The sequence below is a fragment of the Portunus trituberculatus genome, chromosome 44, assembly GCF_017591435.1.
Source record: "Portunus trituberculatus isolate SZX2019 chromosome 44, ASM1759143v1, whole genome shotgun sequence".
Taxonomy (NCBI): Eukaryota; Metazoa; Arthropoda; class Malacostraca; order Decapoda; family Portunidae; genus Portunus; species Portunus trituberculatus.
The window spans coordinates 27,727,513-27,749,587 of record NC_059298.1 but is presented as its reverse complement, the minus strand read 5'-3'; the positions used below and the strand labels follow the sequence as shown (position 1 = coordinate 27,749,587).

The window sequence follows — 22,075 nt, the reverse complement described above, 5'->3', positions numbered from 1 at the left end:
CTCGGCCGTCATTAATCCCTGAGATCTCCATCGTGAAGTGACTGTATCTCCTCCTCTGCTGGTGGAAGAAGAGGAGGAGGAAGAGTAGGAGGTGATGGAGGAGGAGGAATGAGAAACGGAAGAGAGGAGGAGGAGGAGGAGGAGGTGAAGGAAGAGAAGGAGATCAGAAGTGTTGGAAATTGTTAACTGGTGACTGGAATACAAATTGTGACCTTAAATTGAACTGTGTGTGTGTGTGTGTGTGTGTGTGTGTGTGTGTGTGTGTGTGTGTGTGTGTGTGTGTGTGTGTGTGTGTGTGTGTTTGTGTGTCATTGTTACTAGCTTCTGTTCACGATAAAAGAAGTGTGTCATTTCCCGTGTGTCGTGTCCCTAGGTCATATGATGAGTGATACGTGCACGTGCATGGTTTGGCGTGCGGATTATTAAAAGGTATACAGTATTTCTGTTACCGATTGCTGGCTGGTAAATGTTTCGTGTTGTGATGTGCAATTGCGAAGTTCCACGTGTTGTCTCCTCGGGCTGTCGTTTGGTGATTGGTAAATGTTGCCTGCTGCTTTTATTTCTCTCTAGATAGTATGTGTGTTGGATGAGAAGATGATGACTGCCGGAAGTACGGTGATGAAAGAAAGTACAAATAGGTGTGTCGTATTAACCCCTTCAGCACCATGACGCGTTTCCATATTGTGCTTAATTATTTGGTGATTCTATGCTGGTTCAGAAACTTATGTGGGGTTTAAAATAATAAAGACTGTGGCCATTAATCTTCTGACCTCCATAGATCCTTCCTAATGTGAATAAGATAGTCTAATCGTACACAAAACTCCAGGTAAAAATGTGTCTCAGTACTGAAGGGGTTAAAAGGAATTCCTATATTTTCTTATGTCTATATTTTCTTCATGTACCTTCCTGCTGCTGCTAGATTAACCTCTTCAGTACTGGGACGCATTTTTACCACGAACTTTGGGTACGATTAGACGATTTAATTTACATTAGGAAAGGTTTATGGGGTCAGAAGATTAATGTACAGAATCTTCACCATTTTAGTCCCTACCTAAGTTTTTGAAGCTGCGTAAAACTGCCAAAAAACAACCACAATGAATATGAAAACGCGTCATGGTACTGAAGGGATGACAAATTCTCCCCATCCCCTTCAAACATCGATGTAAAGAATACCAAACTCCACCACTTCCTTCTCCTCTTTCACACCGTCCACTCTCTCATCCTCGCCTAACTGTCATTCCTATCTCGTTTCTTTTTAGTCCCCCTTCTTTTTCCTCTCATTCGTTTATTCGCGCTGTAAGTTTTAGTCCTGCCCTCAGCTGTGATTTTCGCCGTTTTAATCGCTCGACATAGCGCACTCATCCTTTCATGTGCTAAACGCTGCCCTGTGTAGTTTTGCCGCAGCCCGTGCTCACTAATGGCATATTGAATTGGCATAACGACGAAAGGAGTTGTTAGAATGGGTCGTTAGTGCTGCAGGAAGGTTGAGGGTGAGGGGAAAAAGAGGGGAAAAGGGGAAAAAATAATCCCAAAATGAAGGGTCCAGCGGCAGGCATTCTGTTCCTCTGTGTGCTGAAAGTTGACCTCACCGCCTCACCCTACGCTCTAACTCGGGATTATGTAAAGATGACTTCAGTTTTGGCTCGCTGTACACGTTCTTTACTCAGTGCAGCGTCACTTAAGTCTGTTTTTTCAAGAGATCATAAAGGACATTTATTATTCAGTACACCGATTAGTCCAGTGAGGTGTCTTCGATGATTAGTGATTTAGAATGCAGAAATATTACCATGTTTATAATCAATTTCAGTCGTGAGCAACAGAAAGTGATTCTAGTTTGCAGCACAGAATTTTCCTGTTCATGTCGTGTTTTGCTACGGTACAAAAATAAGATAAAATAAAAGAGTAAAAAAATCTTTACGGATAACTTACTCTTATATCAGTTTTGAATATAGTTTTTCGATATTCCAAAGCTGATAATGACGGCAACACTACTTTACTCCTTATGAAGTTAATTATTGGAGACTTTACATGGGAGTTATTTTTGTTGTCGTCTGTTTAATCAATGTTGCACTCTTGTCTTTCTTGAAAGAATAAATGAAAAGCTGTAGTATATGGAAAGCGTTGTATCATTTATTTAACACATGTAAAACTGTTATTGTATCTAAAAGAGAAAGACAATACGTGGAAATTGTTGCATGCAATAAAATCCTTCAGTTACATAAAAAGTAGCAACAGTAATAATCATGAAATAAATCGTGATATTACCAGAGACAGTAAAACAAAAACTAACCTACAATATGATAGACGTGTTCCTGAAAATGTACCAAGCCTTGCTGCTGAGAGGGAGTGTGCATTCTCACTGAAGACTATCATAGCCGAACACTGAGCGCTCGCCTTTAGTCCGTAAGAGTGGCGGGGTGTTCCTCCTCCTTAGCATGCATAAATAAGGGATCGTCGCCCGCATGAAGCTTGGGTGCATTTTGGGATACTTACGATCAAGTCACGGGAGAGAGAGAGAGAGAGAGAGAGAGAGAGAGAGAGAGAGAGAGAGAGAGAGAGAGAGAGAGAGAGAGAGAGAGAGAGAGAGAGAGAGAGAGAGAGGCACAGACATACAGACAGACATACAGACAGACATACACACACACACACACACACACACACAGAGAGAGAGAGAGAGAGAGAGAGAGAGAGAGAGAGAGAGAGAGAGAGAGAGAGAGAGAGAGGGGAAAACTGAAGCCAAAAAAATTCCTAGTAAACAAACACACCACAAGTTTTGCCTCTATGGCGGGAACAGGTCAAGGACGCGGCTTTAAAAAACAATGAAAAATAATGTACACACATTGGAATACATTTTACAGTGAACGACAGAGTTTTCCAGAATATTTTTACCTTCATATGGCAAAATACTTCATTAAAAGCTGCTGTGTTCTTGTTTATAGAGAAGCTTTCGGGTGTTTTATGTTATTATTATGAATATTTTATGTGTTTGGTGGTGTAGTTGACAATGATGATGTTCTACGTAGCTGTGTGTTTTATTAAGAGTGTATCAATATATAATCATTCATTTCCTCGCCTGTGTGTTGCAATGTATTCTTGGTGTCCTTCTGTGCAGCTTGTTTTTTTCTCGTCCAGCAATTCAGTAAGTGGGTCTTCTCCCTTCCCTGTTCCCTCTCGTCTCTCGGGCTTCTCTCCCTTCCTGCTCTCCCTTGGCAATACTCGAGAATTTAGGTGAAAATCGGTATTCCGCTGTTTCTCCAATAGTAATAAAACACATGTTGGCATCTTCTGTTTATTTATTGGAATGAACTTTTGATATTTAAGCGTAAAATAGAAAATTGTCCGTATATGATGTGAAGGAACCAAGAAGAAAAACCTATATATATATTTTTTTTCAGAGAGATAAAAGCTCTCTTATAATATCATGATTTTTTCTCTTTCACACACAAAAAAGTTTCGCACAAAGCTTTAAATTGGTTAAGGAGATTCACTTTTAAAGAGAGCGAAGAATTGTGTCCAGACTTGTGCGTCTCAACCTGCCTGATAATTGCATTTTTTTTTCAGTCGGCATCCGCCTCAGTAATAAGGGCTGACTGATAGCCCGTCCATTAGCGCTATTAGAAAAAAAAGATACGTGCTTTTAGCCAATTAGCGAGCGACAAGTGACAAACACGAAGGTGATGAAGAGTTTTTTTTCTTTCTTTCATTCTGGAAAGACCTGCAGTGGCGGCCGGGAGAGTGGGAGGCGATTTTTGTCCTGTCTCCATAACGAGAGAGAGAGAGAGAGAGAGAGAGAGAGAGAGAGACAAAATATTGTTCAGTGATATTCTCAAGTCTTTATGGAGCTTAAAAGTGCACAGCATAATCAAATATATATTTTCCATAGTGATCACAAACGTTGGGCAATAATAATAGAAAAAGTTGAACGTCAGTTATTGCTTTTCAACATATTCCCGCTGTGGAATACATGTTTACTATTCTGAACAATGCCTGGCATTTAACAGGACTTGATATTTTCATCTGATTGGGATTGATTATTCGTTTCATTTTGGCGGTGTCAAAAAGGGAGTTTGGTGAATAGAACATCATCCTCACAACACCGAAACGTGTCCTGAACTTGAATATTCGTCAAAAATAATTGAGAAAAACAATGTTTTTAATTTTCTGGAAAAATGAGCGGGTATCAACGTCATTGTCCTAATATATATATATATATATATATATATATATATATATATATATATATATATATATATATATATATATATATATATATATATATATATATATATATATATATATATATATATATATATATATATATATATATATATATATATATATATATATATATATATATATATATATATATATATATATATTAGGACAATGACGTTGATACCCGCTCATTTTTCCAGAAAATTAAAAACATTGTTTTTCTCTATTATTTTTGGCGAATATTCAAGTTCAGGACACGTTTCGGTGTTGTGAGGATGATGTTCTATTCACCAAACTCCCTTTTTGACACCGCCAAAATGAAACGAATAATCAATCCCAATCAGATGAAAATATCAAGTCCTGTTAAATGGCAGGCATTGTTCAGAATAGTAAACATGTATTCCACAGCGGGAATATGTTGAAAAGCAATAACTGACGTTCAACTTTTTCTATTATTATTGCCCAACGTTTGTGATCACTATGGAAAATATATATTTGATTATGCTGTGCACTTTTAAGCTCCATAAAGACTTGAGAATACCACTGAACAATATTTTGTTCTCTCTCTCTCTCTCTCTCTCTCTCTCTCTCTCTCTCTCTCTCTCTCTCTCTCTCTCTCTCTACAAGTTACCGAATGTTATTGTTTTGTTACTTTTGATGGTTGGTATAATCACTATAAACCGATGTATTTGAAAATAACATTGACCAATATTCTGCAATGTCTTCCTTCAGCCAACAAGGCAATGGAGGTTTTTGCGTCACTTTTCTCATTCGTACAATCAATGAACGTGTCATCACCACAAAAAAAAATAATATTCGATTACGTGATAGAGTTTAAAACGTCACAGGGACTTGAAAAATACCACTTCACAATACTTTTCCAATCTCTGTTCTGGTAACACAATATTGCAGGCGATTACTCTTTTTATTACTAAGCGTATTTGATTAAATGAAAAATTGAAAACACCTCTGTACTAAATGTTGCAGTCTCTTATTAAACCGATTAACCACTGAAGATTATTGTGCCACATTATATTATCTTATAAGTAAATGATAAGAATGATGACATTAAATTACGGGGCACCCTTTGAAACACCACAGAATAATGAAAGCACCACTGAATAATATTTCGAATTTCCCTGAGACAAGATATTATTTTGGAATCTTCCTTCACCTAACAAATTACTTAAGTCCACTGTGCTGTGTTACTGCTGGACATGTTAATTGAAATATAGTTATGAAAGAATAAATCGTATCACTCTTAACTCTTCTCGCTTTGAAACCCTTCAGATGGGTGTCATTTCTCTGTTTCTACCGATGTCGCTCATACTGGAGGGCTGTTGTTATATTTGTCTTGTTGTTGTCGCTTATGATTTGACGTCTATCATTTTTCCTCATGCTCGTTTTTAGTTTTGCATTTTACCGGGTTTTCCTGTTGGTCATGTATGTGTCTGCATTTTCTAACGTTCATATTGTCACAGCTGTTGTATCTCTGGAGGGCTGTTGTTTCTTTTGTCCATTTGTTGTCGCTTATGATTTGACGTCTATCATTTCCTCATGCTCGTTTTTAGTTTTGCTTTTTACCGGGTTTTCGTGTTGATCATGTTTGTGTCTCTGCATTTCCTAGTGTTCCTATTGTCACAATTGTTGTATTTCTCGCGGTAGTATCTTTCTTGTTGCTGTTGTCTTGTTTTCTTGTTAATCGCATCGTCACTGCAGTTATTCTGTCATTTTCATTATATCGCTAATATTCTCTTTCCGGGGGTTTATTATCTGTTTTGCTGTCAATATTGTCGCTACTATTATCATCGCTGCTGTTATTGCTGTTCTTGTCTCCTCTGGTATGGCTGATCTTGCTTTTTCATGTTGTTGTTGTTGTTGTTATCATTATTTTACAGACAGTGCTTCCTTGCCATTGCCTCTAGTGCTGCTGACAGATCTGTTTCTGTTCTTTTTCAAGTTTATATATCTGTTTGTTTGTTTTTTTCATTTTATTTCCATCGCTTCTTTTATTCTTTCTCGTTTCTGTTGTTGTCGGTTCTGTTGTTGTTTTCCCTCCTGGTGCTGTCCCTTCAATTTTTCCCTCTAGTATTTTTGTTGTTTCTGTTGTCTCTCCTGTCACTGGTGTCGCCTTTTCTGTTCCTGCTGTTGTCACTTCTGTTTTACGTTCTCCAACTCTCAGAGATATTAAGTGAGAATAGAGTTTGAATTAGCATACTAGGGATAATTCCGTGTCTTTCTTTCTTTTTTTTTACGTAGGGAAGAGGGCCAGCCAAGGGAAAAAAAAAAGAAAGTTAAAAAAGGCCCACTTGAGCGCTGGCTCCCCAAAGAATACAAAAAGCGCCAAAACCGTCAGCCAGAATTAGGGGAGCAAATGCCTCGATACCTCCCTCTTAAAAGAAGACAAGTTGTAGGAATTCGGAAATACAGATGCAGGGAGGGAGTCCCAGAGTTTACCAGTGAGAGGGATGAATAATTGAGAGTACTGGTTAACTCTTGCATTAGCGAGTTGGACAGAATAGGGATGAGAGGAAGAAGAAAGCCTTGTGCAGCGTGGCCGCAGAAGGGGAGGCATGCAGTTAGCTAGATCAGTAGTACAGTTACCATGAAAATAGCGATAAAGTATAGAAAGGGATGCAAAATTTCGGCGGTGAGAAAGAGACTGAAGACAGTTAGTGAGAGGAGGGGAGTTGATGAGACGAAGAGCTTTCAATTCCACTCCCCCTCTATCCACCCCACTCTCTCTCTCTCTCTCTCTCTCTCTGGGTTTTTATGTGAGTGCAAAAATAGCTTGTTATGGACGTGGTAAGTGCACAGACATTACATAGTTTCAAGAATAGGTTAGTTAAATGTACGGACGGTGATGGCAGTAAGTTTGAATGGCGCAGGAGTTGCCATGTGAAAGTTAAAATAGCCTTATGTAGTCCACATGTATGTACTGTATTATCTCTCTCTCTCTCTCTCTCTCTCTCTCTCTCTCTCTCTCTCTCTCTCTCTCTCTCTCTCTCTCTCTCTCTCTCTCTCTCTCTCTCTCTCTCTCCCCGCCCAGCTGTGCGCTCTTCACACCCTCACTCTTCAGGGAACCTTCATGTTCTGCTTTTCTTTTATCATCACCCTCATGACCTTCATCCTTTCCCCCTTGTCCGCTCTGGTGCCTAGCATTGCTGTCACTCGTGTGCTTAACTGCCACACGGTTTACTCGTGTCTTTGTGTTTCCCCAGCACGCTTTGTGTTTGCAGGGATTATTTCTAGATACTTTTAGTTTTTTATTTATTTATTTGTTTTGCTTTCATAGGTAAGAGTTTTTTTTCTGCTTTTGTTGTAGTTTGTGTTTTGTTATCAGTTCGCTTTTCTTTCTTTTTTCAGTGAGGTTTATTTCTATCGTAGGGTTATGCATTTTTCCTTAGAGTAAACTGCCTCACGAAAGTACACGTTTTTTTTTTTAAGCTTGAGACTTACTTATCAAAAAAAAAAAAAAAGAATTTGATTTATTTGTTATTTTCCTGTAAAGAAAGGCGGACAACGCGTTCCTGCTTCGGGTTAGCTTTATATATATATGCTTTTCATACAAAGATAATGTAATCGTCTTTGTTAAATCCTCCTAACTGCTAACTCAATGTAGGGCCTCATCCTTACATCTACGGGGTACTGTTCCCACACGTGTGGAGGTTAAATTAACTGAGGCTTTCTAAAAATTTTCCCTCTCATAGAATCCTCTCTCCTAACAAACTGCCTTAATTTTCTCAATGATCGCCTCAATGTTGCGTTGCCTGCTGTCTCCTATCATTATTTCACTGCTTACTGTGCCTCTAAACTTGCTAACGGTAAATATCCTCCATCTTTCAGCAACTGCTTACCATCATCCTTATTCTTACAACTTACTAATGGAAGAGTTTAATGAAACCTTCACATTCACTTTTTTACTGGAAAATTCTGGAACTTTCTTCCTTTTTTTTATTTTGTCCTGCCCTTGACTTGAATTCTTGGAAAGGAGAAGTACTAAAACAATTCAAAAAGATAATTTTCCATCCTCCAGTTCTCCCCTTGTTACTTTGTAGGAGCGGCATTATAATCGTGGTTTTACATTTTTTATGCCCTTGCCTGTCTCCTTTACATGTAAATTAAAATAATTGAATTAATGCTGCTAGTTGCCAGATGTTGAGCTGGTGCTGAGTCATCTCCTGTTAACACTTCTTCTACATGAGAAAAAAACGTAAATAAAATTGGTCAAAGTTTCCTCTGAGAAAGGGAATTGTCGACACAGTTACCCTTTCAGAAGCGGCACGTTGAGTGGGCTTATTTTTCCATCGTTTTTGTCGTTTGAGCCGGACTGCCTTTCCTGTAAAAAAGATAACAATAGTAAGATGAATAATGAACATAATATACGCCTGACATTAATTACCAAATATTACATGCGTGTCGTTGGAATGACATTTATCTCACTGTGTTTTATTTATGATGACTAACACTTGTACTACCTGCGTCCAATTTTCAAAGCAAACTCGTACAACTGAATCTAATATTTCCTCATTTAGACTTATCATGTACCAGCGAACATCTGGTAGTCCCTCTCCTCCTCCTCCTCTTCCTCCTCCTCTTCCTTCTCCTCCTCCTCCTCCTCCTCTTCCTCCTCCTCCTCTTTCTCCTCCTCCTCCTGCTGCTGCTTCTACTGCTACTGCTGTTGTATTGCTTCCTTCGCGGCCCTGACAGACCCGCGCTTCCCTCGGGAGGTTGTTTGCGTCACTCACACATCTACCGCTGGGTTTGAGAGAGAGAGAGAGAGAGAGAGAGAGAGAGAGAGAGAGCGTACTTGTTTATCTGTGTCATTTCTTTTCTGTCCCTTTGATAAATACTCTCTCTCTCTCTCTCTCTCTCTCTCTCTCTCTCTCTCTCTCTCTCTCTCTCTCTCTCTCTCTCTCTCTCTCTCTCTCTCTCTCTCTCTCTCCGTGTATCTTTCTATCTATCTACCTATCTATCTATCTATCTATCTATCTATCTATCCGTCTATTTCAACCATCCCTTTTCCATCCAGATTCTCACTTCCTTTGTTCCTCGGTCTGAACATGAGAGTGCGAGGCCAATTCTCGTGTTGAGAGGAATTCACGTAAGGTTCGCGCCCTGTACCTCCCAGTCATTCCTCGGAGGTTGTCAGCATCGAGTCTTGTGTCAGAGAGAGAGAGAGAGAGAGAGAGAGAGAGAGAGAGAGAGTCCGTATTCAGGAACGATTTGCTCTCTCCCACGACTATTTCTAAGACCACCGATATGATTAGCGGGGTTTTCAAGTGTTTCTCCAGTTACTAATGTAGAAGTCTTGTTAATCTTGGTTCTAGAAACGTAAAAAATTAAAAATCTCGTGTAAATTTAAATAAACCCTCTTGAAATAGTAAAGGTGATGCACAAATGTGTTGAGAGAGAGAGAGAGAGAGAGAGAGAGAGAGAGAGAGAGAGAGAGAGATTCGTTTCAGGTTCGTACAAATTTGCGCTTCACTTTCTCCCTCCGTTGACCAGCGTGGTAGAGTTGAAGTGGTATGCTAGCTAACGTCCAATTCTGCGCAAATCCGGAGTGTTGTAATGTTGTGGCTCTGTGAAATTTGCAGTACAGAATGGTGATTGTTTTTCTTACTATGTAATCTCTCTCTCTTAGTGCTGTCTTGAAGTTCAGCTTAGTGGTCGTCATTGAAAGTAAGGCAATAGTAGATAAGGATAAAATTTAACGCATCTTAGGTTCGTATTCACAAACGCTTCCCTGCTTCACCTCCACTATTTCAAAAGGCTTTATTTAAGAGTGCATTAGTTTTTAGGGTATTTTCACTGTTCTAGAGACTGAGTGAAAAGATTCCTACATTATCAACTGTAGAAACACTCTTAAAAATCTTATCATCTCTGTGGCCTTTGAAAATAGTCATGGTGAGACAGCAAAGTGTTTCTGAGTATGGGCAATACTGTCACAGCTAGTGAAGTAAACCTTTCAGCTGTGGTTATATAAAGATCTAGTTTCGAAATATCTTACTGTTTACTTCCTTTATTCCCTTAAGAATATATATATATATATATATATATATATATATATATATATATATATATATATATATATATATATATATATATATATATATATATATATATATATATATGCACACACAAGTAAATAATAATAAACATGTTAAAGTAACGAAATAGATTTAAAAATAGTTCAAGTACATTAATCTTTTTCTTACTATACTCATATTACGCGCCGCGCAGCCTCAGTTACTGCGCCGTGGTGGCCTTGAGTGACAGGACACCACAGCTGTGCGGGGTACTTATGCCAGCAGTTGTGTTACCAACCAAGGAAGGCTTTACATAAGTAGGGAATGTGAACCACCAATGGACTGCTCCTAACGCGTAGATGGTTTAGAGCTTCAGATGCTGCTAGTTTGTACGTTATTTGCAGGACTCACTGAAATCACTTGAAACTCTGAATTAATTATGAGTGAATGGGAGCAATTCCAATATATTTATAGATGAGTTTGGGAAATGAGTTATTTATTTAATGAAATCAAGTTCATATCCTTGCCCGACCTGACTGTTTCCTCGCCAGCAGGTTAGAGCTTAATCAGTGCTCGGCTGTTACAATCACCTTTTTGTCGCCATTGCTCATAGGTGTGTTTTGCGGTGTGTAGGTGGTATATATGAATTGAAACCGTGTGTGTGTGTGTGTGTGTGTGTGTGTGTGTGTGTGTGTATTGGATAATGAATTTTTAGGGAATGTTTACCCAAATGTTAGGTTAATATTCAAACTCAGTAGATGGTAACATTGACCCAGCCGGGCCGCCTGCAGCTGGGAGCCGTGACGCAGGTTCACGCAGCTCCATTTGGTGAAGCGCGGGGACGTAGTGTGGATTGAGTTGTTCTCCTCGCCTTGTGCTGAGTAAGTACGAGTATGCCCTGGTGATTTGATAGAGCGTAGGGATAATTCAGTAGTTACTCTTCTCAGTCCTGGCGATTGGAGTACCTAAATGAGTAACAGTGACTGTGAGCGTCGACCCGAACAGAGTTCATTAACCTAATTGTGTGCTCCGAGGCGTGTGTTGGCTTCCTTTTCAGGCATTGAAGATCACAAAGGGGAAATAGGTGGGTCCCGCTTGCAGCCCGCCAGGCAGTGGCTTGAAAGCTTGTTAAGGGGAAGCTAACAGTTAATTAAGACTTGGTTAATATTACACAATTATCATATTTTAGTGGCATAATGCATTGGTGCACATGTGTTACGTGAAATGCAGTTCATATGCATTATTGTGTATTACATTTCAGAAAATATTATTTAGTTCATAATTTCAGAATATGCATTTAAAAAGGAAGCCATTTCATTTCCGAAATGATGCTATTTCAAATAAGGGTAACATCTTCATAATGCGGGATGCTAATGTTGTTTGTATGTTTCCAGTAGGTATGTCCTTGACACGTGAGAGAGTAATGCGGTGTAAGTCAATATAATGTTACAGATGTGTCTGAATGAATGTTTGGCGAAGGCTGCATTTTCTTCTTTCCGCTGATGTCAAGAAAAGTTTATGACGCCATCGCTACAGTTCTTCTTCGATCACTAAAATGTGTAAAGTATTGCTCAAAATGTTGTAGTCCTTGTTGTTGAGTCTGATCCTGAGAGATTCCGTGTAATTCTTATCTTGACTGTGATTATCAAGAAAATATCAAGCCTTTTGAACTTCATTTCCTCTCTTCGTCATTACTATTATTCCCTTTGGCCAGTTATCCCCTCTCAAATAAAAAAAAAAAGTTTTGGTGGGTGTTGTTGTCTCCAGGGATGGTTGGAGGTGGAGAACTGGCTGGGAAGGGTGGGAGATAACATGCATAATGTAGACAATCAGACGCTTCTACATTCCTTATATTGAATCTTGAATGTGCTGGTTATCATTTAAGTCAAACGATCTTGTACTGCATGTTGCCTCAGAATAAGAAACGTCTTAGATATGTTAGTCTCTTTTTGCTACTAGAGTTATCAATATCAATATTATTATACTCATCGTATTGCACAAGGGGATCATTCTAATCATCTTCTATCTCAATTAAAGAAATATCAATACACATCTCTGCTCTCCGCGTCTTTGATGGTAATGAAGCGAATTTAACTTCAACTTTAATTCCTTCTCCCGAGGATCAATCACTAAGGGGTTCTCAGTTAAGTAATTAGAAAAGATGGGCTAAAGATTTTATATTTCCATAGGGACCGATTCCTTCAGACTCTCTCTCTCTCTCTCTCTCTCTGTCTGTCTGTCTCTCTCTCTCTCTCTCTCTCTCTCTCTCTCTCTCTCTCTCTCTCTCTCTCTCTCTCTCTCTCTCTCTCTCTCTCTCTCATTCTCTCGTGCCACCCCATCCTATCTCGCTTTCCCGTACACATTCAAATGGCTTTATCGACTAATGGTTTTGAAATGCGACAAAAAATGGCTTGGGGTGTGGCTGAGATAATGGGTTTGTGCCAGCGGGAGGCAGCTCTGGTGTATATTGAAACCCTGTCTGGCATGGTGGAGACTACTGGCCGAGATAATTGCCTGGGAAAGGAAAGATGCAAATGATATTGATAAATGCATGGGCGGAAAGAGGGAGCGAGGGAATAATATGCATGAGTGAAACAATAAGGGTGATGGAGGTAATGACAGTGGGGAGCGTGGAGAAAAAAGTTGAAAATTGTGGGTAATGTCAAGTTTGATAGCCGTGTTTTAACGAGGTTACCTGTTGGAGTGGAATGTTCTGCGGATCTTTAATTGTAGTGTGGCAGTGGGACTGAGTAATGAGGTGAAGAAAGGAGGGAAGGAGGGAGGCTTGGCGTGGCCGTGGCAGTGACGCGGTGACTGCAGTTCCCAATTGCCGTGAAGGGGAAAGGATGAAGAGATGTGAAAAAATGAGGAAAATTAGAAATAAGACTCGGGTAGTGAATATAGATTGCAAATGAGAGAGAGAGAGAGAGAGAGAGAGAGAGAGAGAGAGAGAGAGTGTGTGTGTGTGTGTGTGTCTTTAGCCCCTTATCCTTGGGCGGCGCGTTGCTAGGGTTCACAGGTACAGTTCACCTGGCCCGTGAAACTCGTCTTCGCCGCTAATTGGCCCGCCGGTCCCTCATTACCGGCGCATTGTGGTTCACTCACGCGGCGCCGCCGATCCTTCTCCGATATAATCACTTCCCGTGCCTCTCAGTCATCAGCGTGTGAGGACATCCAGTCAGTTTTGTAAGCCCCGCCGGGATCTTGTTAACATTTCAGTTCGACAAAATGTGTTTCAGTCTGGTTAAATGGTTTGATAGGTGGGCGTACAAAATATGCAAGTTTCGGATCCAGAATGCTTTGCGTATTGAATGGAGGAGAGGAGGAAGTAGGAATATTTACTTTTTTCTGGCCTTAAAGGGAGTGTCTTCGGCGGCGGTGGAGAGGGGGACGAGCCTTGCCCGCCGCAGTGCCACCAGGGAGCGAGGAACTTGGACGAGTGATGTTACGTGATACGTGTCCTTCCCTTAGGGAGTCATGCTAACATGCCTTACTGTATATTTGTGGAGTAAAACAAAACTTTGGTGGTGGGATCGACATGCCTTCACAGTGCAGTCATTGTGGTCAATTGCTTTAGACTGTCACAGAGGCTGTTATGTATAATATTAGTGACAAGATCAATTGCAGTGTGACTTGCATCATTGTTTTTTTTTTCTTTTCATGACATGCCAAAGGAGATTTGTGGCAACCATGACTTGAGGGAGTGACTCGAGGAACTAAAAGGAATATGATATCTGGGACAGCAGCAACTCGATCACAATGGTAATAGTTATAGTAAACTCGATCTAGCTTTGTCTCCCGGCGGTTGGTGCATCTGGGTGACTGAGGGGCAGGAGTATCGGTCACTCCAGGAAATGAACTGAATCTTGAATTGAAACGTTGTCTGTGTGTGTGTGTGTGTGTGTGTGTGTGTGTGTCTGGGCGGTGTGGCGGTTTGCTGTTTGTTTATTTAACCTGCGAGTCCATCTGTCGTGGTGGTGGTGGTGGTGGTGATGGTGGTAGAGATAACAGTAGCAGTGGTAGCAGCAGGAGTTGGGAGGATGGACGTGACACTGGCAGTAATACAAGTAGTAAAGATAGTTAGAATAGATATTCCAACAACAAAGAAGGGAATAGCTTTGATTGACAGTACATAATGCTGTAAACAGAAGACAATCGTCCCTCTACATTATCTTCGCTTCCTCGATGATGTGGGAAGGAAGCAAGGACAACAGAAATGTAGGAGGAAAGTAGGCAAAGAATTAAGAGAAGTAAAAAGGAAAGGATGACTGATAGAGACATGAAAATAAAGTGAAGGAGAGATGAACGTGGAATATCAAGGGACTGCAAAAATGAAGAATGAAAATAGACAAAGAATTAAGAGAAGTAGGAAAGAAAGTATGATGGATAGAGACAGGAAAAAAGGAAAGGAGAGATTGCGAAGAGGAATAGAAGTAGGGAGGGAGAGATGAAGGTAGAAAAGCATGGAAGGAGAGATGACGAGAATGAAGGGAAAAGGGAAAATGGGAAGAAAATGGGAAGAAGGAGAGATGGCCAAAAGGAAGGTAGTAAGAGAGCAAGAAAAAGAAAAAAAGAAGCGAAAAAGGACGGAAAGAGCAACTGAGACAATAAAAAAAACGGAAAAGAGGAAACAGAAAATAAGGAAAGAAGTTGAAAGGAAAAAATAAAGGAAGGAAGGAAAGAAGGTCAGATAGAATATTGCCAGATAAAAGGATTCGTTACCAACCTTCCTAACATTTACATGAAGCTGCTTCACAACGAGGCTCGGAGCTGTTTCGAATTGGCGCTTTATTCAGTCGTTTATTCAATTCGAGTGAACCTCTTTGAAGCGCTTCACTTTATGACCTAAATTATAGTTGGCTTTGATGGGATTATGACCTCTTTGACTATTTTACCCCCTCTTGTTAACGTTATATCCGGAGTTACATCAGTGGGAGGTTAGATTGTCCACCGTGAGTCCTGTATTGCTGCCAAGGCATTGTGCGGCGGGGAATGTGCAGGCGGGAATAGAAAATGGATCAGTGGAGTAACACGTTAGAGCTCTTTCATACATTGCGCGATTCAATCCTTGCCGCAGCGGACCGCCAAGCCAATGAGGTGAGTCTCCTCTGGGCACAGGTGAGGCGCAAGTGTAATCCGAGGCAGCTCTTTCCTTATTAGTCGTGATTCCAGATCCGATGCGATGACTAGTTTGGTGTTTGTGTGTGTGTGTGTGTGTGTGTGTGTTGGATTGATTGAACATCATTTGAAATTGCTGTTATGTGTGTGTGTGTGTGTTAGTGTGTGTGTTAGTGTGTGTGTGTGTGTGTGTGTGTGTGTGTGTGTGTGTGTGTGTGTGTGTGTGTGTGTGTGTGTGTGTGTGTGTGTGTGTGTGTGTGTGTGTGTGTGTGTATGCATTGAATTGATTGAATAGCACTAATAACATTTCGAATTGCAATAACGTCTCCGTCTCCTCTCTCTCTCTCTCTCTCTCTCTCTCTCTCTCTCTCTCTCTCTCTCTCTCTCTCTTTCAGCACATTACTGCCTGTCTGCATATGAAAATAATGGTTTAATTCCTGTAACTGCATTGTAGGATAACGTCATTACACGGTTTCACGTTCCTTTGATATGTATTTTAATTTCAAGCCACGAGCCTCAATTTCTTGCAACACGTAATGTAGCGAGTAAGTGCGGAAATGCGTGTTCTAAATGTGGGTAGCGTGGCAGTGGCTGACAATCGGTAACATGGAATGAATTATAGATCAACAACGTGAGACAACAAGGCGTGATATTGTTATCGAGTTTAGCTTTGAAGTGTGTGTAAGAGGTATTGTGGTCAGAGGTAACAAAAAGAGTTCAAAAAATTATTTCCCTAATTTTTGTAATAGCTTCTTTCCTTTTTCCTTCTAGTTTCTATATCTTTTTATTTCTCCTTGCTAATATCCCTTTCTTGAAATTGATTTTCTGAGAGAGAGAGAGAGAGAGAGAGAGAGAGAGAGAGAGAGAGAGAGAGAGAGAGAGAGAGAGAGAGACAGGCAGTGAGAGAGAGAGAGAGAGAGAGAGAGAGAGAGAGAGAGAGAGAGAGAGAGAGAGAGAGAGACAGAGAGAGAGACAGACAGACAGACAGACAGATAGAGATAGACAGAGGCTACAACCTTTCTTATAAAAAAAAATCCCTCCCTGTAAACCGTCTTTATAACCCCAATAATCTTCGTAATGACTCAAAATGTCCAATCATTATGAAAAAGGAGCACCTGACACTGTGTAAACCCCCAAAGACCCTGGAAAGATGCGTAGAGGAGACGAACGGATGATGGAAAGCTACAGATGACGGTGAATTCACGTGATGCATTATGATATACGCACCCATTACTCAACACATTCCCTTACGCTCAGTTAAATATGCAGATGCTCCCAAGAGATTACTCCACCGTTTTGACTGAGGCGTCGAGGGAAGTCAGGCAAAAAGAAAACAAATAGATGGGTAAATAAACCAGCATAAAACATCTTAACCAAACAGAATACAGAAGTTAGGTGTTTCAAGTCACACGTCTCTGTAGATCTCGTCACTGGAGGGGAAGGTGTTTCTTTTCTCTCGTGCCAACAACACCTGGAAACCCCGTGGAGTGTGGGGGGCTGAGCAAGGAGGCTAATACTCGACTGCAGGTTATGTATGAGGGTCATCAGCGAATATTAATACCTAGCTAACTACCTCTTTATACCTGTTTAATGGCGCACCCTTAGTGTCGGGGCGTCTCTTGCTAATCCTCGTTTTGGTTCAAGGTAAGAAAGAGGAAGAAAAGAAAGAGAAGGAGGAGTAGGAGGAGGAGGATGAAGAGAAAAAGGAAGGGATAAAGTTCGTGTTAGTTTTATAGAGTGTGTGTGTGTGTGTGTGTGTGTGTGTGTGTGTGTGTGTGTGTGTGTGTGTGTGTTAAATCGAACAGGATTCTCTCTCAGCTCTAGAAGCTTCATTGTCCAAAGCTTTGTGTTCCAAGTTGGAGTCAAAGTTACGGTGACTGTGCGGCTGCTGTCTTCAGGGCGAGAGTTAATGCCTTTTGTTGCCGCTGTGTGGGTGTGTTGGTGGTTTTGTAGACACAAGACGAATGGGATTTGAGTCTTCAGGATTTCTCTCTCTCTCTCTCTCTCTCTCTCTCTCTCTCTCTCTCTCTCTCTCTCTCTCTCTCAGAACATCATTTAATAAGAATTTGCCCATTTTTTTTTTTTATCTTCTCAGGAGTAGGATTAATAAGTCTAATTGCCTTTTCAGCTGTTTTTTTTATTATTTCTCAATGGTTAGTCATTCGTTAGTCAGTCAGTGAGTCGATGAGTCACGTAATAGTAGTTATATGAAACGTTAAAAATCCTTTATCAATGGTGAAATAAATGTCGTTGGAAGATTAAAAACATAAAATTAACTAGTTTTACTCATTACAAACAGTCTTGATAGGCCGAATAAATGTTTCTTACGTCTTGTTCTTCCTTTGAGTTGAGGCTGGAAAGTTCACAGGTGAGGTCAATAACGTTACTTCTTTTGTTTTGGAGGAAATGGTCAGACCAAGACGTACCTCCTTAATTTTTCAATAGTCACCTCGCTCCTTCACACTAAACAAACTCCCCTCTTTCCTCCCTTCCTTCCTCCAGCCATCTCTCCCTTTTTCGTTCCCTCCTTCTCTCTCTCTCTCCTTCCCTCTCAGAGACACTCGACTCAACCTCACCGTATATCTTATTTCTTATTCATTTTAGATAATGCTCACATCACTCTCCATCTCACACCTTCCTTAGCTTACATACATTGATATTTATTCTCTCTCTCTCTCTCTCTCTCTCTCTCTCTCTCTCTCTCTCTCTCTCTCTCTCTCTCTCTCTCTCTCTCTCTCTCAAATTAATCAGAATATCAATCTAAGTTAAGTATTTCACAAGGCCAGCGAGCACAATATCCCTCTGTTCTTCCTACGTGTATTGGATATGCTGAGACTGTCACGTCTTGCTTACTTGGTTATTCTGCGCCTTGATATTCGATTCCACCAAGATATCAGGTCGTAGTGGAGGAGTATTGGACACCAACCTAATTGGTTCTCGATCTGAAACCCTCCCTGTTTTATTTGAGGCATGCAACATCGAATGGCTTGCTCTGTATTGCTGGCTTTGCGATCCTTGCCTTCCCTTCATTCGTGTTAAAAGCCTCCAGTCCTCAGAGGGAGTAAGTCAGGGCGCTGAAGACTCGTTTGGGGCGACATAATAACCTGACGTTTCTGTTGCAGGTGGCGGGGCATTACCGGAGGCGCTGGTGGGGCTACTGATGAGGTAAGTTTTTATTCACCTCGTCTTGTTGCTCAGGGATGATGCCCCGGGTGTCCTTGGTGCAGCGCGCATGTCGTGTTGTTTCCTAATGAGCTGCGTGTCCGTGTGTCCTCGTCTGAATTACCGTTTCATTTTTCCCGCCGCTCAGAAAGTGGGGTTCATACACGTAATGAGTCATGGTACGAGGCAGGAACTTCGAGTAAGAGTCTTTATGGAGTTTTGCTTCATCTCATTCACATCCGGTGCACAGTTTCTTTTCCTGAGGAGTTTGTGTTTAGCAATCTCATTACGTGCATACGAAGAACACACACACTCCAGAGACACAACATTGCTTATTGCACCAAAAAAAAAAGTGTAGTAAGATTGGCTTATATACAATAGGACAAGACACAAATCCTAAGCATTACCTCAGAAACCCCCTTGTGATACCTAAGGCCGGGGACAGCTCGAGGACAAGCAGGCATTAGGGTGGGCAGGAGCAGCGCGCAGGAGGTATTCTGTTTTAGAGGAGAGGAAACCTGAGACCTTATTGTGAGGGGCTCATAACGAAGGCTTACTGGATATTATAGCGAGAGTGGGCGAGGGAGAAACAAGCGACGTAGAGGGAGGTAGAAGATTGTATAGGAGGGAGGTATATAGACGGTACGGGTGCGAGGTAGAGGTAGAGAAAAATTGCAAGAAAATAAAGGAAAAGATAAAGATCGTAAGGATGAGAAACGGGAAGACTGGAAGGTTAAAAATGAAAACATGTACATATATTATAAAAGGAAAGAGAGAGAGAGAGAGAGAGAGAGAGAGAGAGAGAGAGAGAGAGAGAGAGAGAGAGAGAAGGTTAGAATCGAGAAAGGTAAATAGGTAGATAAAGAGAGGGAAGAAAAGGGGAAGGATAAGTAAAAATCATAATTGGAGAGATAAAGAGAAATAAAGGTATAGGCAGGATAGCAGAGGCTCCCACATGAGTAAAAATATAATTACGAACATTAATCTTTCATCCACTGGTAATTATTTGTATTTTCGTTTGGATTCACTACCTATATTTACACAAGACTAGGTTTTCTGGTGGCCAAATTGATGGGATGTGATTCTTCTTCTGTTGGATGAGACTCTCGCCTGTCTTGTCACTTAGCTTTGTCTTAATCTTATAAATACCATGACGCATTTTCCTATTCATCTGGTTACTTTTTTGGTGACTCTATAAAGCTTCAGGAATTTATATATGGATTAATTAAGTGGAGACTGTGGCCATTAATCTTTTGATCTCCGTAGAACCTTCCTAATGTAAAAGAAATCGTCTAATCTTACCCAAAACTCTATGTAGAATTGCGTTCCAGTACAGAAAGGGTTAATGAGTAATATCCAATTTCTCCTCCTAAGTAGATTGTATTTCAAGTTATTTTTCTGTATGAAAGGTTATTAACTCTTGTGTGTCAAGTATCCTTCGTCTTTTAACCCCTTCAGTACCATGACCCATTTTTCATATATATTCTGCTTAGTATTCGGTTATTCTATACACCTTCAGAAATTTATGTGGAATTTGAATAGTGAAGACTCTAGCCACTAATTATCTGAACCCTATAGACCATTCCTAATGTAAATAAAATGGCCTATTCATACACAAAACTCAAGGTAAAAATGTGGCCCAGTATTGAAAGGGTTAAGCTTTCACCATATCCACTACGCGCTTCACTATCACAAAACAAAACTTTAAACGTAAAAAAGAAATAATAATAAAGATAAACGTGAAAAAGAACTCGCTTAAAATAATTGGTTACCGTAAGAGATCAAACGAAATCACCATGCTAAACTCACCATTCACTCGTAGATTTAATTGTGAATAAACATTTCAAAATTTCCCAAGATGTTTAAAGCAACACTATCAGCTGTTCCATCAATATCGCCATTATAACCATCGCATTGCAAGACTTTCATTACTGCCGCCATGATCACAACACCACCATAACTCACTCACAACTCACCAGTCACCATCACTTCTTAGCCTCCCACCATCACCAGCACCACCATCACCACCACAGTCACCACACCATCATCATAACTCACCAGTACCACCAACACTACCATCATTACCACACCATCATCACAACTCACCATCACCATCATCTCTTACCACCACCACAACCACAACCACCACACCATCATCACAACTCACCATCACCTCTTACCACCACCACCATAATCACCACACCATCATCATAACCCGCTTACAATTCATCATCACTTCCTACTACCACCAACCACCACCACTATCAGCACACCACCAGCATACCACCACTTCCTGCATGCGCCATTAATTCCAGCACTGGGGTTGTTGTGCTGGAGTGGCAGACGCGTCACTGAGTATAGGCGGGACATGGACAATTCGTATGCCGTCAGTGGTTCCTCGCAGGCTGGAGAGATGCTGGGGATGTGGGTTCTGCCAAACGACCTACTCTTGGAAGCGGCGGTGGTTGAGGCTGAGGCGGCGGAGGCGAGCCCTGCATCAAGATCCCTGCCTGAAATAAACACTCGTACGCGCGTGCAAGCCTTCACACGTTGTTGTTGTTGATTTAGGCTCTCTTGCTGAGTGTTATGACTTGCTTTATCTATCTCTGTGTTTCTTACTCCTGCTTCTTTTTTATTTTCTCGATCGTGTGTTTTATTCGTATGCAACTACGCTCCTGCAGTTTTCAGTTATGTGACTTGTTATGTCTATCCTTCACTTCTCTGCGCATCGTTTTTCTTTTTTTTTCTTTTCTCTTTTCGTCTTTTATTAACTCTGTGTACATCAACACTTCCAGATATTGTAAATCTTTGTGCCAGACAGTATTAGATCACTGAACGAAAGATAGCCATTTTTTATATACCAATATGACTGTATGCGGAAGGCCATTAAGTGTACTGGGTATAGTATGTATGTATGTATGAGTGTTATGCATTGTACTGTTTGATTGTTCATGATACTTTTACCTGGAGACACAAAACAAATTTTTATGTATTATATACATGAACAATAAAGTATTATCTATCTTATCTATCTACCCATGCAAATGTGAATAAGGAACTGTTGGCTAGAGATAAGAGAAGAGTAAATGATTTGTTCTTTTTATACTTTGTTTTAATTTCATTTTTTTTCTTCTCACTTGAATCATTTGTATACACACTTAAAGCTTTATCAAAACCCTCTTGCTCTCTCACTACGACAATTTTCTAAGGCCACAGAAACAATTAGCCGGGTCTTCAAGACACTTTTTCCTTTTAATAAGCTAGAAAGCTTGCGAAACTATCCCTAGAGCCGTAAAATATTCTTTAAAACTCGAGTATCTTCAACTGGAGCCTTTGAAAAGCAGTGATGGTGAGAGAGCAAAATGTTTAAGACGCGTATCTCGTATTACACTCGCATTACTTTGCATACGAAATTGTTAGTTTAAGATACAAATTGAGTAATACGATTTGTTTTATCTATCCTTCACCATGTTTTCTCTGCACACTTTCTTATTTCATACGAATTACTTCTAGTATTCACGCCAACACTCCTGCAAGTCTACACGAAAAGA

The 22,075-nt window shown here is 40.5% G+C and overlaps 1 protein-coding gene across 11 annotated transcripts in view; it reads left to right on the top strand.

Annotated features, from left to right (window-relative positions):
* The window catches only part of LOC123518916 (glutamate receptor ionotropic, kainate 2-like), a 342,671-nt gene that overhangs the window by 40,138 nt on the left and 280,458 nt on the right, over positions 1–22,075 (top strand). For 5 of the 11 annotated variants that reach the window (XR_006678917.1, XR_006678914.1, XM_045279988.1 and 2 more), the window contains exons 1-2: positions 11,025–11,125; positions 18,485–18,527. The exons of 1 other annotated variant lie outside the window; for it this stretch is intronic. The gene's annotated coding sequence lies outside the window, so the exon portion shown is untranslated. Of the gene's footprint in view, positions 1–11,024; positions 11,126–18,484; positions 18,528–22,075 lie in introns of those variants that run through there. 5 more of the 11 variants (XR_006678916.1, XR_006678915.1, XM_045279989.1 and 2 more) reach the window with 2 other exon arrangements.